This window comes from Arachis ipaensis, chromosome B8 (genome assembly GCF_059453495.1).
Source record: "Arachis ipaensis isolate K30076 ecotype BB chromosome B8, ASM5945349v1, whole genome shotgun sequence".
Lineage (NCBI taxonomy): Eukaryota > Viridiplantae > Streptophyta > Magnoliopsida > Fabales > Fabaceae > Arachis > Arachis ipaensis.
Genome location: NC_142443.1, coordinates 91,368,352 through 91,383,489, shown reverse-complemented (window position 1 = coordinate 91,383,489; position 15,138 = coordinate 91,368,352). Strand labels below are relative to the sequence as shown.

Here is a 15,138-nt window from a genome sequence, read left to right as displayed (position 1 = left end):
TAGGTAGTTTTGAAAAAGATATGATTGAAACAAAAAGATAAGATTGATTGAAAAAGATTTGAAAATCAATTTAAAAAGATAAGAGGTTAGAAAAGAAGTTAGAAAAGATTTTGAAATTGATTTTGAAAAAGATGTGATTGAAATTTATTTTGAGAAAGATTTGAAAAAGAAATTTAAAAAGATTTGATTTTGAAAATTAAAGTTGATTACTTGACTAACAAGAAACTAAAAAGATATGATTCTAGAGTTTAAAGATTGAACCTTTCTTAATAGGCAAGTAACAACTTAATATTTTTGAATCAATCACATTAATTATTAGTATTAAATTTGAAAATATGAAATAGAAATAAGAAAAAGATTTTTGAAAGAAATTTGATTTTTGAAAAAGATTTGAAAAAGATAGAATTTTTAAATTGAAAATTTGATTTGACTCATAAGAAACAACTTGATTTTAAAATTTTTTGAAAAAGTCAACTCAAATTTTCAAATTTTATGAGTGAAAAAGGGAAAGATATTTTTATGATTTTTTGAATTTTTAATGAACAAAGAGAAAAACATCAAAAAGACTCAATGCATGAGAATTTTGGATCAAAACATGTGACGCATGCAAGAACACTATGAATGTCAAGATGAACACCAAGAACACTTTGAATGTCAAGATGAACACCAAAAACTTATTTTTAAAAAATTTTCAAGAAAAGAAAACATACAAGACACCAAACTTAAAAATTCTTATTCTTTAGACATTAATGTTTCAAGAATGCATATGAGAAACAAGAAAAAACACAAAACAAGAAAATATGAAGATCAAACAAGAAGACTGACCAAGAACAACTTGAAGATCATGAAGAATGCAATGCATGAAATTTTCGAAAATAATTTTTAGAAAATTAAAAATATGCAATTGACACCAAACTTAAAACTTGACTCTAGACTCAAACAAGAAACACAAAATATTTTTTTCTTTTATGATTTTATTAAATTTTTTTTTTATTTTTCGAAAATTTAATTGGGAAAAACGAAAAAGAAGAATTTTTTTTTGTATTTTTCAAAAATAAGAAATAAAAAGCTTAAAATTAAAATAAAATTACCTAATCTGAGCAACAAGATGAACCGTCAGTTGTCCAAACTCGAACAATCCCCGGCAACGGTGCCAAAAACTTGGTGCGCAGAAATCGTGACGGTTCCATTCCTTGGTAACGGCGCTGAAAACTTTATACGCACGTTCATAATCTTAATTCTTTGTCACAACTTTGCACAACTGACCAGCAAGTGCACTGGGTCGTCCAAGTAATAAACCTTACGTGAGTAAGGGTCGATCCCACGGAGATTTTCGGCTTGAAGCAAGCTATGGTCACCTTGTAAATCTCAGTCAGGCAGATTCAAATGGATATAGAGTTTTAATAATTAAAAGATAAATAAAACATAAACTAGGATAGAGATACTTATGTAATTCATTAGTGAGAATTTCAGATAAGCGTATAGAGATGCTTTTGTTCCTCTGAACCTCTGCTTTCCTGCTGTCTTCATCCAACCATTCCTACTCTTTTCCATGGCAAGCTTTATGTAGGGCATCACTGTTGTCAATGGCTACATCCCATCCTCTCTATGGAAATGGTCCAATGCGCTGTCACTGCATGGCTAATCATCTGTCGGTTCTCGATCATACTGGAATCGGATTTACTATCCTTTTGCGTCTGTCACTACGCCCAGCACTCGCGAGTTTGAAGCTCGTCACAGCCATCCCTTCCCAGATCCTACTCGGAATACCACAGACAAGGTTTAGACTTTCTGGATCTCAAGAATGGCCATCCATGGGTTCTAACTTATACCTCGAAGATTCTAATTTTTCGGACTCGGTCCTCTGTATTAGATATCTAAGAGATATTCATTCTAGCTTGTTTGTATGTACAACGGAAGTGTTTGTCAGGCACGCGTTCATAAGTGAGAATGATGATGAGCGTCACATAATTATCACATTCATCATGTTCTTGGGTGCGAATGGATATCTTAGAATAGGAATAAGCTTGAATTGAATAGAAAAACAGTAGTACTTTGTATTAATTCATGAGGAACAGCAGAGCTCCACACCTTAATCTATGGTGTGTAGAAACTCTACCGTTTGAAAATACATAAGTGATAGTGGTCCAGGCATGGCCGAATGGCCAGCCTCCATGAAAGTCTACGATAGCATAAAAACTAATGAAAGATCTTACAAAGATAGTAAAAAGTCCTATTTATACTAAACTAGTTACTAGGGTTTACAGAAATGAGTAATTGATACAGAAATCTACATCCGGGGCCCACTTGATGTGTGCTTGGGCTGAGCATTGAGCTTTACACGTGTAGAGGTCTTTCTTGGAGTTGAACGCCAGTTTGTAACCTGTTTCTGGCGTTTAACTCCACTTTGCAACCTGTTTTTGGCGTTTGACTCCAAAATGCAGCATAGAACTGGCGTTCAATGCCCGTTTACATCATCTATCCTTAATCAAAGTATGAACTATTATATATTGCTGGAAAGCCCTGGATGTCTACTTTCGAGCACAATTGAGAGCGTGCCATTTGGAGTTCTGTAGCTCTAGAAAATCCACTTTGAGTGCAGGGAGGTTAGAATCCAACAGCATCTACAGTCCTTCTTCAACCTCTAAATCTGATTTTTTCTCAGGTCTCTCAATTTCAGCCAGAAAATACCTGAAATCACAGAAAAACACACAAACTCAGAGTAAAGTTCAGATATGTGATTTTTATTTAAAAACTAATAAAAATATACTAAAAACTAGCTAAATCATACTAAAAACTATGTAAAAACAATGCCAAAATGCGTATAAATTATCCGCTCATCAATTCCCTTCATTGGTGAAGAAAGCAAAGAACACCCTGGAATTTGATTTGAACATGCTTCAAGTGTTCAAGAAAGTTGAGGTAACCATACCACTTCTTGATGCCATCCAACAAATTCTGAAGTATGCAAAATTTCTGAAAGACTTGTGTACTCACAAGGATAGGATAGGAGAGTTGGAGACATTATCCTTGGGTAGTTCAATTTCTTCCTTGATGGAACCTATTCCGAAGAAATGTGGTGACCCTGGACCTTGTTTGGTATCTTGTTGTATTAGTGGGTGCACTTTTCATGACTGTATGTGTGATCTAAGAGCTTGCGTAAGCATCATGCCACTTTCTATCTTTGTGCAGTTGAATTTAGCTCCATTAAAGAAGTCGGCGGTGAAGTTTGCCTTAGCCGATAAGAGTGTGATCACTGTGATGGGAATAGCAGAAGATGTACTTGTGGCAATCAAGGACTTGCTCTTTCCGGTTGACTTTTACATCCTTGAAATGCCTCCAACAGAAAATAGAAGATCATCCTCCGTTCTACTTGGTAGATCCTTCCTTAAGACCTCTAAATTCAAGTTAGATGCCTTCACCGGCACATATTCCTTTGAGGTTTGGGACAAGACTATCAAGTTCAATTCAGAAGAAGCCATGAAGCATCCTCCCGAAGAGCATTCTGTTCTCCGATGTGATCTAATCGATGAAGTGGTAGCGGAAGTGTGGGAAGAAGACCACAACAAGTTATGCTACCCTATTGTTGAAGAGACGAATGACCAAGAGGGCGAACATGAGAAAGTTGTTGAGAATGAACTCCGTGAGCTTGATGAAAAGGAACCTCAGCTTGAGGCAAAAAGTGAAATGAAGCCTCTTCCATCTCATTTGAAGTATGCTTTCTTAGAGAACAACCAAAAGTTTCCAGTCATTATTGCTAGTGAGCTTTCTAGTGAAGAAGAAGAGAAGCTCCTAGATATTCTAAGAAAGTACAAGAAGGCAATTGGTTGGAGCCTAGCCGATATTGTGGGGATTGACCCTCGCAAGTGCATGCATCGTATATTTCTCCAAGAGGGAGCTAGGCCGGTTAGGAAACCGCAAAGGAGGCTCAACCCGACCATCCTTGATGTTGTAAAGAAGGAGGTCACTAGGCTACTTGATGCGGGTATCATATACCCAATTTCTGACAGTGAATGGGTGAGCCCGGTCCAAGTTATTCCCAAGAAATCGGGCATCACTGCGGTTAAAAAGGATGATGGTGAAGTGGTCACCAAGAGAGTATAAAATGCGTGGCGAGTGTGCATCGATTATAGAAGATTGAACGCCACTACAAGGAAGGACCACTACCCTTTGCCCTTTATCGATCAGATGTTGGACAGTTTGGCGGGTAAATCCCATTATTGCTTTCTTGATGGATTCATTGGTTACTTCCAGATTCATATTGCTCCTGAAGATCAGGAAAAGACCACATTCACTTGCCCTTTTGGCACCTTTGCCTACAAAAGGATGCCATTTGGACTATGTAATACACCTGCTACCTTTCAGTGGTGTATGACCAGTGTCTTTTCCGATCTAATGGAGAATTGTCTGGAAGTCTTTATGGATGACTTCAGTATTTATGGAACTTCATTTGATTGTTGCTTGGAGAACTTGGCCAAGGTCTAAGCTAGATGTGTTGACACTAACCTTGTCTTAAATTTTGAAAAATGTCACTTTATGGTAAGACAAGGCATAGTGTTAGGACATGTGATATCTAGTAAAGGCATTTTGTAGACCCAGCCAAGGTCAATGTTATCACCACTTTACTTCACCCTCATCTGTGAGGGAGGTCCGCTCATTTTTGGGACATGCAGGATTCTACAGGCGCTTTATCAAAGATTTCAAAAAAATTGCTTTGCGATTGTCGTGCCTATTCCCCAAGGATGTGGACTTTGAGTTTGACAGTGCATGTGTGAAAGCGTTTGAAGAGTTAAGGAGAGTTCTCACAACGGCACCGATTGTGCGAGGCCCCAACTGGACGTTGCCATTCGAGATAATGTGCGATGCGTCAAACCATGTTGTAGGTGCCGCGCTTGCACAACGCGATGGTAAACTCCCTTATGTCATTGCTTACTCTTCTAAAACACTGGATGCAGTACAATCCAACTATACCACTACAGAAAAGGAACTCCTAGCTATTATTCATGCTTTAGATAAATTCAGATCTTATTTGCTAGGATCCAAGATAGTGGTATACACGGATCATGCAGCTTTAGAGTACTTATTAACAAAGAATGAGTCAAAACCTAGACTCATACATTGGATCTTGCTTTTGCAAGAATTCGACATTGAGATTAGGGACCGGAGTGGGTCTCAAAACTTAGTTGCGGATCATTTAAGCTGCCTTGAGAATTTAAAATTTGACCCATTTCTGATTAATGACTTATTCCCAATGGATAGTTTGCATGCTGTGTCGGATAGCTTTCCTTGGTTTGCCCCAATGGCGAACTACTTCGTTGCAAAAATATTCCCTACCAACTTTTCTAAAAACCAAAGGGACAAGTTGAGGAGTGACTCCAAATACTACATTTGGGATGACCCTCACTTATTGAAGAGGGGCGTGGACCAAGTAATTTGAAGATGTGTGCCAGAATTTGAAATTCAACCTATTCTTGAAGCTTGCCATTCGTCCGAATGTGGTGGCCACTTTGGCCCACAAAAGACAGCTAAAAAGGTGTTGCATTGTGGATTCTGGTGGCCAACCTTATTTTATTCAAGGATGCTAATCGGTTCTGTCTGTCTTGCCATCAGTGTCAGAAGTCAGGAAACACGTCCCAAAGTAATGAGATGCCTCAGCAACCTATGTTGTTCTGTGAGATATTTGATGTATGGGGCATTGACTTTATGGGACCATTTCCTAGCTCAAGTGGGTATCTATATATTCTGTTAGTGGTTGACTACGTGTCAAAGTGGGTAGAAGCAATACCTACCTGCCTTGACGACGCTAATATCGTCATTTCTTTTATTAGAAATCACATTGTATGCCATTATGGGTCGCCACGAGCAATCGTGAGCGACCAAGGATCCCACTTTTGTAACAAGAAAGTAGAGGCACTGCTCAAGCGCTATGGGGTATTTCATAAGGTTGCCACTACTTATCACCCACAGACCAACGGGCAAGCGGAAGTGTCCAACCGCGAGATTAAGAGAATCATGGAGAAAGTGGTAAATCCACAAAGGAAAGATTGGAGCTTCTGGCTAGGAGATGCACTGTGGGTGTATAGGACGACCTACAAGACTCTATTAGGGATGAGTCCCTTCCGGATCGTCTATGGTAAGGCATGCCACCTTCCGGTGGAAATCGAGCATAAAGCCTATTTGGCGGTAAAGCAGTACAACATGGATCCAACCAAGGCGGGAGTGGCCAGGAAATTACAGCTACAGGAGCTTGAGTGTTTGAGGAACGAAGCGTATGAGAATGCCCAGATTTACAAGGAAAAGACTAAAGCATTTCATGATTATCACATCTGGAAGAATGATTTTCAAGAAGGTGATGAGGTTCTCCTCTACAATTCGAGGCTTAGATTCATGCCTGGTAAACTCCGTTCTAGATGGGAAGGACCCTTCAAGGTGAAGGAGATAAAGCCCTATGGAGTAGTGGAATTGTTTGATCCTAAAAGTGAAACAACTTTCAAGGTGAATGGACAGAGAGTGAAGAAATACCATGGCTACAAGCTCCCAAAAGAGCTAGAGGTGTTCCTACTAACGGATGCACCTAGAGGAGGAGAAGATTGAGCGACTGAGTGTCCAACTTAAGGACGTTAAAGAAAAGTGCTTGGTGGGAGGCATCCCACTGTGGTAAGATCTTCCTTGTGTATACCGTTTTGTTTTTAGCTTTAGATTCTTGTGAATTTTGTGACTTCTTGATGTTGTTGATTGCTTATGAATGCTAGTTTTATTGTTCTTGTTGGATAACTAGGATATTTAGATAGATTTCATCATTTTGGTATGGATGAATTGTTGAAGTAGAGAGAATGCTATATTTTGAATAGTGCATGAATTTGTGAAGTGTTCTCTTAACTACTAGCTTAAACACCTGCCAAGAATGTGTTAGAATAGCCCCCTCTATGTTGTGCTTAAAAAAAAAAAGAGAAATCCGTGCGCAAGCGTGCTCTGCGTGCGCCCGTCGGTGGTGCATCTCACACTCTTGGTACAAAAACCAGAGAGTTGTGCCAAAGTTGTGCCTACTCTATGCCCGCGACCTGACGCACAAGCGTACGTGACGCGTCCGCGTCGGTCACCAACTTCATCAAGCACGCATACGCGTACTGTGCGCGTCCGCGTCGCTTGTCCCTTCTGCCAAACTGCGCATCAGCGTGTATATGACGCGTCCGCGCCGGTAAAAAAAAGAGAGTCTTTTTCTCATCTTCCATTTTCTTTTGTCCATTGCATTCGCATACTTTTATTCTTTGCATTTTCATTTTATTTTTATAGCTTTTTTTTACCTTCTTTTTTTGAGCTTCTTATCTGAATAATGGTGTTCAATTTTCTTACTCAATTGTTGAGAATTTCTTGGTTATTTTAGTGCTTCTTGACTTGTTTGATATTGTTTGGTGATGAAACTTCTAAATCAATACTTAATCTTGTATGACTCTTATATTCTTTGTGCATTGATATGAACTTGCATGTCTTTCATGACCCACTCTTTCTAGTTGAACTTGATGCTTTTGAGTGCTCTTCATGCTTTGACTTTACTCTTGCATCAAATATTAGTTAATATGCCTTAGCTTATATTGTTTTCTCACTCACATGTTGTAGCTACCATGTAATGAGAACCTTACTCTTATTTGGTATTAGCCCCGGCCTATGTTCTAATTGCTTTGATATCTTTGTTGTAGGCTTAATTTTCTTTCTCTTTCTTTCTTTTTAGGTTGGCCACCAAGAAGGAAAGGGCAGGAAAAGCTTCTAAATGGGGCAACAAACAAGTTCACTGATAAACCAATATTTTATGGTTTATCTTATGCTCAATTGAGTGGTTTATATCAATTCTTTACTCACTTATTTATACAATTCGCATGTTTTATGTTTTCCTTCCTGATTTTGTGCTATGATTGAAAACATATTTCTTTGATCTTAATTTGCTATGTTTAATCCTCTCTTATTACCATTCGATGCCGTGATATGTGCGTTATGGGATTTTAGGGTTTATAGGGCAGGAATGGCTTAGAGGATGGAAAGGAAGCATGCAAAAGTGGAAGGAATACAATAAACTGAAGGAACTGCTAAAGCTGTCCAGCCTGACCTCTTAGTACTAAATCGACCATAACTTGAGCTACAGAGGTCCAAATAACGCGGTTCTAGTTGTGTTGGAAAGCTAAGATTCGGGGCTTCACAATGATATATAATTTTCCATAGCTGCCATAAGCCAGGCAACACGCACGCGTGGATCATGTGGACGCGTGACCTGGCAAAAACTCAATCCGCGCGAACGCGTAGACGACGCTTCCGCGTGACTTTCTGGGCTGTTTTTGACCTAGTTTTCGGCCCAGAAAACACAGATTAGAGGCTATAAAGTGGGGGAATCGATCCATTCATTCAATCATCATACAACATATAAAACATTCATATTCACAATTTTTAGGTTTTAGATGTAGTTTTAGAGAGAGAGAGGTTCTCTACTCTCTCTTAGGATTTAGGATTAGGATTTCTCTTTTTTAGGATTGCTTCTACAATCACAGGTTCAAAGTTCCTTTAATTTATTTTCTACTTTTATTTATTCTAATGCTTTTACTTGTATTGCCAATTTGGCTTATGAACTTTTCCATGTTAAGATTTGAATGTTCTATTTAATATATTTTGAGTTATTTCAGATTTATGATTGTTTTATTCTATTTATGATTTATTTTCCCTTTTTGCTTTGGTTAAGTAATTGGTAACACTTAAGTTATCAAACTCAGCAGTAGATTGAGATTGGGAATTTCTGATTGATTTGGATTGCTCTAAAGCTAGTCTTTCCACATGAGTTGACTAGGACTTGAGGATCAAATTGATTGGTCCACTTGACTTTCCTTTATTTAGTAAGGGTTAACTAAGTGGGAGCAAAAGCCAATTCTCATCACACCTGATAAGGATAACTAGGATAGGATTTCCAGTTCTTATACCTTGCAAGAGATTTTTATAATTATTAATTTATTTTTCTTGTCATTTAAATTACTTGTTCCTTATTTTAAAAAAACCAAAAACATATCTTTTTACATAACCAATAATAAATCATACCTCCCTGCAATTCCTTGAGAAGACGACCCAAGGTTTGAATACTTCGGTTATAAATTTTATTGGGTTTTGTTACTTGTGACAACCAAATTTTTGTACGAAAGGATTCTCTGTTGGTTTAGAAACTATACTTACAACGCGACTATTTTTAATAAAAATTCTAAACTAGCAAAAGTTTGTTCGTTCAAAATGGCACCGTTGCCGGGGAGTTGCAAACGTGTGCCTTATTATTGGTTATTATAAATATTTTATTTTACTTATTTATTTATTTTTATTTTTGTTTTTAATTTTTATTAGTTATTATGAGTTCTCACCCCCGTCGCTTTGAGTTTGGTTCCAATGTTGTTGCAAGGAATGGAAATTATAACAGGAACATGCATCAAGGTCAAAACAATCAGAGATGGACGATTCAATAATGCATGTCGAGGCAATAGTTATGGTAGACCCCTTCATGACAACCATCACCTACCAAATTACTACGGTCAAGAGCCATTCCGAGGTGCATACCAAGATCATAGATATGGTGGACCCCCTTGTAGTTACCAACAAGCCCATCATATACCTATGAACCACCTCAACCACCACACTCACAAGCCACCTACCAACACTCACCTCCATATGACCCTAACCCATATCCACCCTAATTCCAATCCAATTACTCCTAAGAACCACCACTCCCCTATGCACCATGTCCATATCCATCGACCCAAGAATCACGGGAGCGTCTCAAGGAAACAGTAGATCAATTTCATGCAACCCTTCATCAACTGGAACAAAAGCAAGGTTTGGGACCCCAGAATTCAGTCTAGCAATTAACACTCTTGGGGCCTTGTCACTTGCATTGACTTTCTTGAAGGCTTTATACGCCTAGTTTCGAATCCCGGAGGCCAATGGAATCACAAACATTGGTGGAGATTCCTGGACAAAGTCAAGCACAAGACGCCATAACAGGGAGCTCATTAAATGTCCAACTTAAGGACTTTAACCAAAAGTGCTAGGTGGGAGACAACCCACCATGGTATAAACCTTCCTTTTATTCCTAGTTTATTTTATTTTAATTTTATTAGTGTCATTCATAATGTTTGCATTAGCATCTGCATATTGCATTCTGCATTTTTCATAAAAAAAAAAAAAACATGCACGCGACGCGTCCGCGTCATAGTTGCGTTGGGAAGAAAATAAAATTGAACAGAAAGTCATGCGAAAGCATGGCTGGAGGCGTGCCTTACGCACAATGATGAGCGGATAATTTATACGCTTTTTGGTAGTGTTTTTACATAGTTTTTAGTATGATTTAGTTAGTTTTTAATATATTTTTATTAGTTTTTAATAAAAATCACATTTCTGGACTTTACTATGAGTTTGTGTGTGTTTTCTGTGATTTCAGGTAATTTCTGGCTGAAATTGAGGGACTTGAGCAAAAATCATATTCAGAGGTTGAGGAAGGACTGCAGATGTTGTTAGATTCTGACCTCCCTGCACTCAAAGTGGATTTTCTAGAGCTACAGAAGTCCAAATGGCGCGCTCTCAATTGAGTTGGAAAGTAGACATGTAGGGCTTTCCAAGAATATATAATAGTCCATACTTTGCCCGAGTTTAGATGACGTAAACCGGCGTTCAACGTCAGCTCTCTGCCATATTCTGGAGTTAAACGCCAGAAACAGGTTGCAAAGCAGAGTTAAACGCCAGAAACATGTTACAAACTGGTGTTTAACTCCAAGGAAGACCTTTACACATGAAAGCTTCAATGCTCAGCCCAAGCACACACCAAGTGGGCCCCAGAAGTGGATTTTTGCATCATTTACTCATTTCTGTAAACCCTAGTAACTAGTTTAGTATAAAGAGGACTTTTTACTATTGTATTTACATCTATCTTTGATCAATCTTATGCTATCTTAGACCTTTATGGAGCCTGGCCATTCGGCCATGCCTGGACCTTGTTCTTATGTATTTTCAATGGTAGAGTTTCTACACACCATAGATTAAGGTGTGGAGCTCTACTGTTCCTCATGAATTAATGCAAAGTACTACTGCTTTTCTATTCAATTCAAGCCTATTTCTTCTCTAAGATATTCATTTGCACACAAGAACATGACGAATGTGATGATTATGTGACACTCATCATCATTCTCACTTATGAATGCGTGCCTAACAAACACTTCCGTTTTACATGCAAACAAGCTTGAATGTGTATCTCTTAGCCTTCTGATCTATGATCAGAGTCTTCGTGGTATAGGCTAGAATTATTGGCGGCCATTCTTGAGATCCGGAAAGTCTAAACCTTGTCTGTGGTATTCTGAGTAGGATCTGGGAAGGGATGGCTGTGATGAACTTGAAACTCGCGAGTGCTGGGCCTAGTGACAGACGCAAAAGGATTACTAAATCCTATTCCAGTATGATCGAGAACCGACAGATGATTAGCCGTGCAGTGATAGGGCATTTTGGACCATTTTCGCTGAGAGGGCGGGAAGTAGCCATTGACAACGGTGATGCCCTACATAAAGCTTGCCATAGAAAGGAGTATGAAGGATTGGATGAAGACAGTAGGAAAGCGGAGATTCAGAAGGAACAAAAGCATCTCCATACGCTTATCTGAAATTCTCACCAATGAATTGCATAAGTATCTCTATCCTATTTTATATTTTAATTATATTTTAATTATCAATTCACCATAACCATTTGAATCCGCCTGACTGAGATTTACAAGGTGACCATAGCTTGCTTCAAGCCGACAATCTCCGTGGGATCGACCCTTACTCACGTAAGGTTTATTAGTTGGACGACCCAGTGCACTTGTTGGTTTGTTGTGCGAAGTTGTGACAAAGAACTAAGATTATGGACGTGCGTATTAAGTTTTCAGCACCGTTACCAAGGAATGAACGATCACGATTTCTGCGCACCAAGTTTTTGGCGCCATTGCTGGGGATTGTTCGAGTTTGGACAACTGACGGTTCATCTTGTTGCTCAGATTAGGTAATTTTATTTTAATTTTAAGCATTTTGTTTTTATTATTTTTAATTTTCAAAAATAATACAAAAAAAATTTAAAAATAAATTATTCTATGTTCTTCAGGATTTTTAAGAAAGAATTCTAGAATCTCATGAGATTGGTTGAATCCTGGCTGGTTGTTAAGCCATGTCTAATCTTTTGGACCGAGGTTTCAACTATCTCAAGAGAAGAGCTTCTTTGTCTTTTCCAGCAAATTAGCTGTTGTATGTAATGTTCTGCTGAAGCTTGGCTGGCCATTGGCCATATCTAGTGTTTTGGACCGGAGCTTTCAATGAAAGCTTGGCTGGCTAGTAAGCCATGTCTAATTCCTGGACCGGAGTTTTAGACTAACATTGCATGATTCCTGGAATTCTCATTAGAAATTTTGAAATCCTTAATTTTCTTTTTCCAATTAATTTTCAAAAAATCCAAAAAAAATTAATAAATCATAAAACCAAAAATAATTTTGTGTTTCTTGTTTGAGTCTATTGTCAATTTATAAGTTTGGTGTTAATTGCATGTTTATCTCTTTCTTCCATTTTTCGAAAATTCATGCATTGCATTCTTCATGATCTTCAAGTTGTTCTTGATGACTCCTCTTGTTTGATCTTCATATTTTCTTGTTGTGTGTTGCATCATGTTTTTCATATGCATTCTTGCATTCATAGTGTCTAAAAATTAAAAATTTCTAAGTTTAGTGTCTTGCATGTTTTTCTTTTCTTAAAAATTTTCAAAAATAAGTTCTTGATGTTCATCTTGACATTCAAATTGTTCTTGGTGTTCATCTTGACATTCAAAGTGTTCTTGCATGCATTGTGTGTTTTGATTCATAATTTTCATGTTTTAAGTCTTTTGGTTGTTTTCCTCTTTCTTCATTAAAATTCAAAAATCAAAAAAATATCTTTCCCTTTTTCATCTCATAAAATTCGAAAATTTGAGTTGACTTTTTCAAAAGTTTTTAAAATCTAGTTGTTTCTTATGAGTCAAATCAAATTTTCAATTTAAAAATTCTATCTTTATCAAATCTTTTTCAAAAATCAAATCTTAACCATTTTTCTTTTATGATTTTTGAAACTTTCAAAATGATTTTCGAAAATCTTTTTCTTATTTCTATTTCATATTTTCGAAATTAATGCTAACAATTAATGTGATTGATTCATAAATTTTAAAGTTTGTTACTTGCCTATTAAGAAAGGTTCAATCTTTAAATTTTAAAATCATATCTTTTTGTTTCTAGTTAGTCAAGTAATCAACTTTAACTTTCAAAATAAAATCTTTTTAAATTTTCTTTTCAAATCTTTTTCAAAATAAGTTTTAATCACATCTTTTTCAAACTCAATTTCAAAATCTTTTCTAACGTCTTTTCTAACTTCTTATCTTTTCAAAAATTGACTTTCAAATCTTTTTCAATTAACTACTTGACTTTTTGTTTGATTTTAAAAAGTTTACTATTTCAATCATATCTTTTTCAAAACTACCTAACAAATTCTCTCTCTAATTTTCGAAAATCACCTTCCTCTTTAATTTAATTTCATTTTTCCTTTTTTTTTAAATTTTCGAATTTTAATTTTAATTTTAAATAAAAAACAAAAATATTTTTCTTTTCTTTTCAATTATTTTCGAAAATTCTTCTCTCTCACTTCCTCCTAATTATTTATTTATCTACTAACACTTCTCTTCTTCTTAAAAAAATTCGAACCCTCTCCTTCCTTCTGTGTTCGAATTCTTTTCCTTCTCTTCTACTCACATAAAGGAACCTCTCTACTGTGGCAAAGAGGATCCCTATTATTTTTTGTTCTCTTCTTTTTCATATGAGCAGGAACAAGGATAAAAACATTCTTGTTGAAGCTGATCCAGAACCTGAAAGGACAATGAAGAGGAAACTAAGGGAAGCTAAAGCACAATTCTCTGGAGAAAATCTGACAGAAATTTTCGAAAAAGAAGGAGACATGGCTGAAAATAATAACAATGCAAGGAAGATGCTTGGTGACTTTACTGCACCAAATTCCAATTTACATGGAAGAAGCATCTCAATCCCTGCCATTGGAGCAAATAATTTTGAGCTAAAGCCTCAATTAGTTTCTCTGATGCAACAGAATTACAAGTTTCATGGACTTCCATCAGAAGATCCTTTTCAGTTCTTAACTGAATTCTTACAGATCTGTGACACTGTTAAGACCAATGGGGTTGACTCCGAGGTCTACAGGCTCATGCTTTTCTGGTTTGCTGTAAGAGATAGAGCTAGAATATGGTTAGATTCTCAACCTAAGGATAGCCTGAACTCTTGGGATAAGCTGGTCACGGCTTTCTTAGCCAAGTTCTTTCCTCCTCAAAAGCTTAGCAAGCTTAGAGTGGATGTTCAAAACTTCAAACAGAAAGAAGGTGAATCCCTCTATGAAGCTTGGGAGAGATACAAGCAACTGACCAAAAAGTGTCTTTCTGATATGCTTTTAGAATGGACCATCCTGGATATATTCTATGATGGTCTGTCTGAATTATCAAAGATGTCATTGGACCATTCTGCAGGTAGATCCATTCACCTAAAGAAAACGCTTGCAGAAGCTCAGGAACTCATTGACATGGTTGCAAATAACCAGTTTATGTACACTTCTGAAAGGAATCCTGTGAGTAATGGGATGCCTCAGAGGAAGGGAGTTCTTGAAATTGATACTCTGAATGCCATATTGGCTCAGAATAAAATATTAACTCAGCAAGTCAATATGATTTCTCAAAGTCTGAATGGATTTCAAGCTGCATCCAATAGTACTCAAGAGACATCTTCTGAGGAAGAAGCTTATCATCCTGAGAACCCTACAATAGCAGAGGTGAATTACATGGGGGAATCCTATGGAAAAACCTATAATCCCTCATGGAGAAATCATCCAAATTTCTCATGGAAGGATCAACAAAAGCCTCAACAAGGCTTTAATAATGGTGGAAGAAATAGGTTTAGCAATAGCAAGCCTTTTCCATCATCCACTCAGCAACAAACAGAGAATTCTGAGCAGAATCCATCTAGCTTAGCAAATATAGTCTCCGATCTATCTAAGGCCACTTTAAGTTTCATGAATGAAACAA

The 15,138-nt window shown here is 37.1% G+C and overlaps 1 non-coding gene across 1 annotated transcript; it reads right to left on the bottom strand.

Annotated features, from left to right (window-relative positions):
• Positions 1-14,402: 14,402 nt before the first annotated feature.
• Positions 14,403-14,510, bottom strand: LOC148548811 (small nucleolar RNA R71). The gene has a single exon (XR_015897003.1). It is a non-coding gene; the product is annotated as a small nucleolar RNA R71 (small nucleolar RNA).
• Positions 14,511-15,138: the final 628 nt, after the last annotated feature.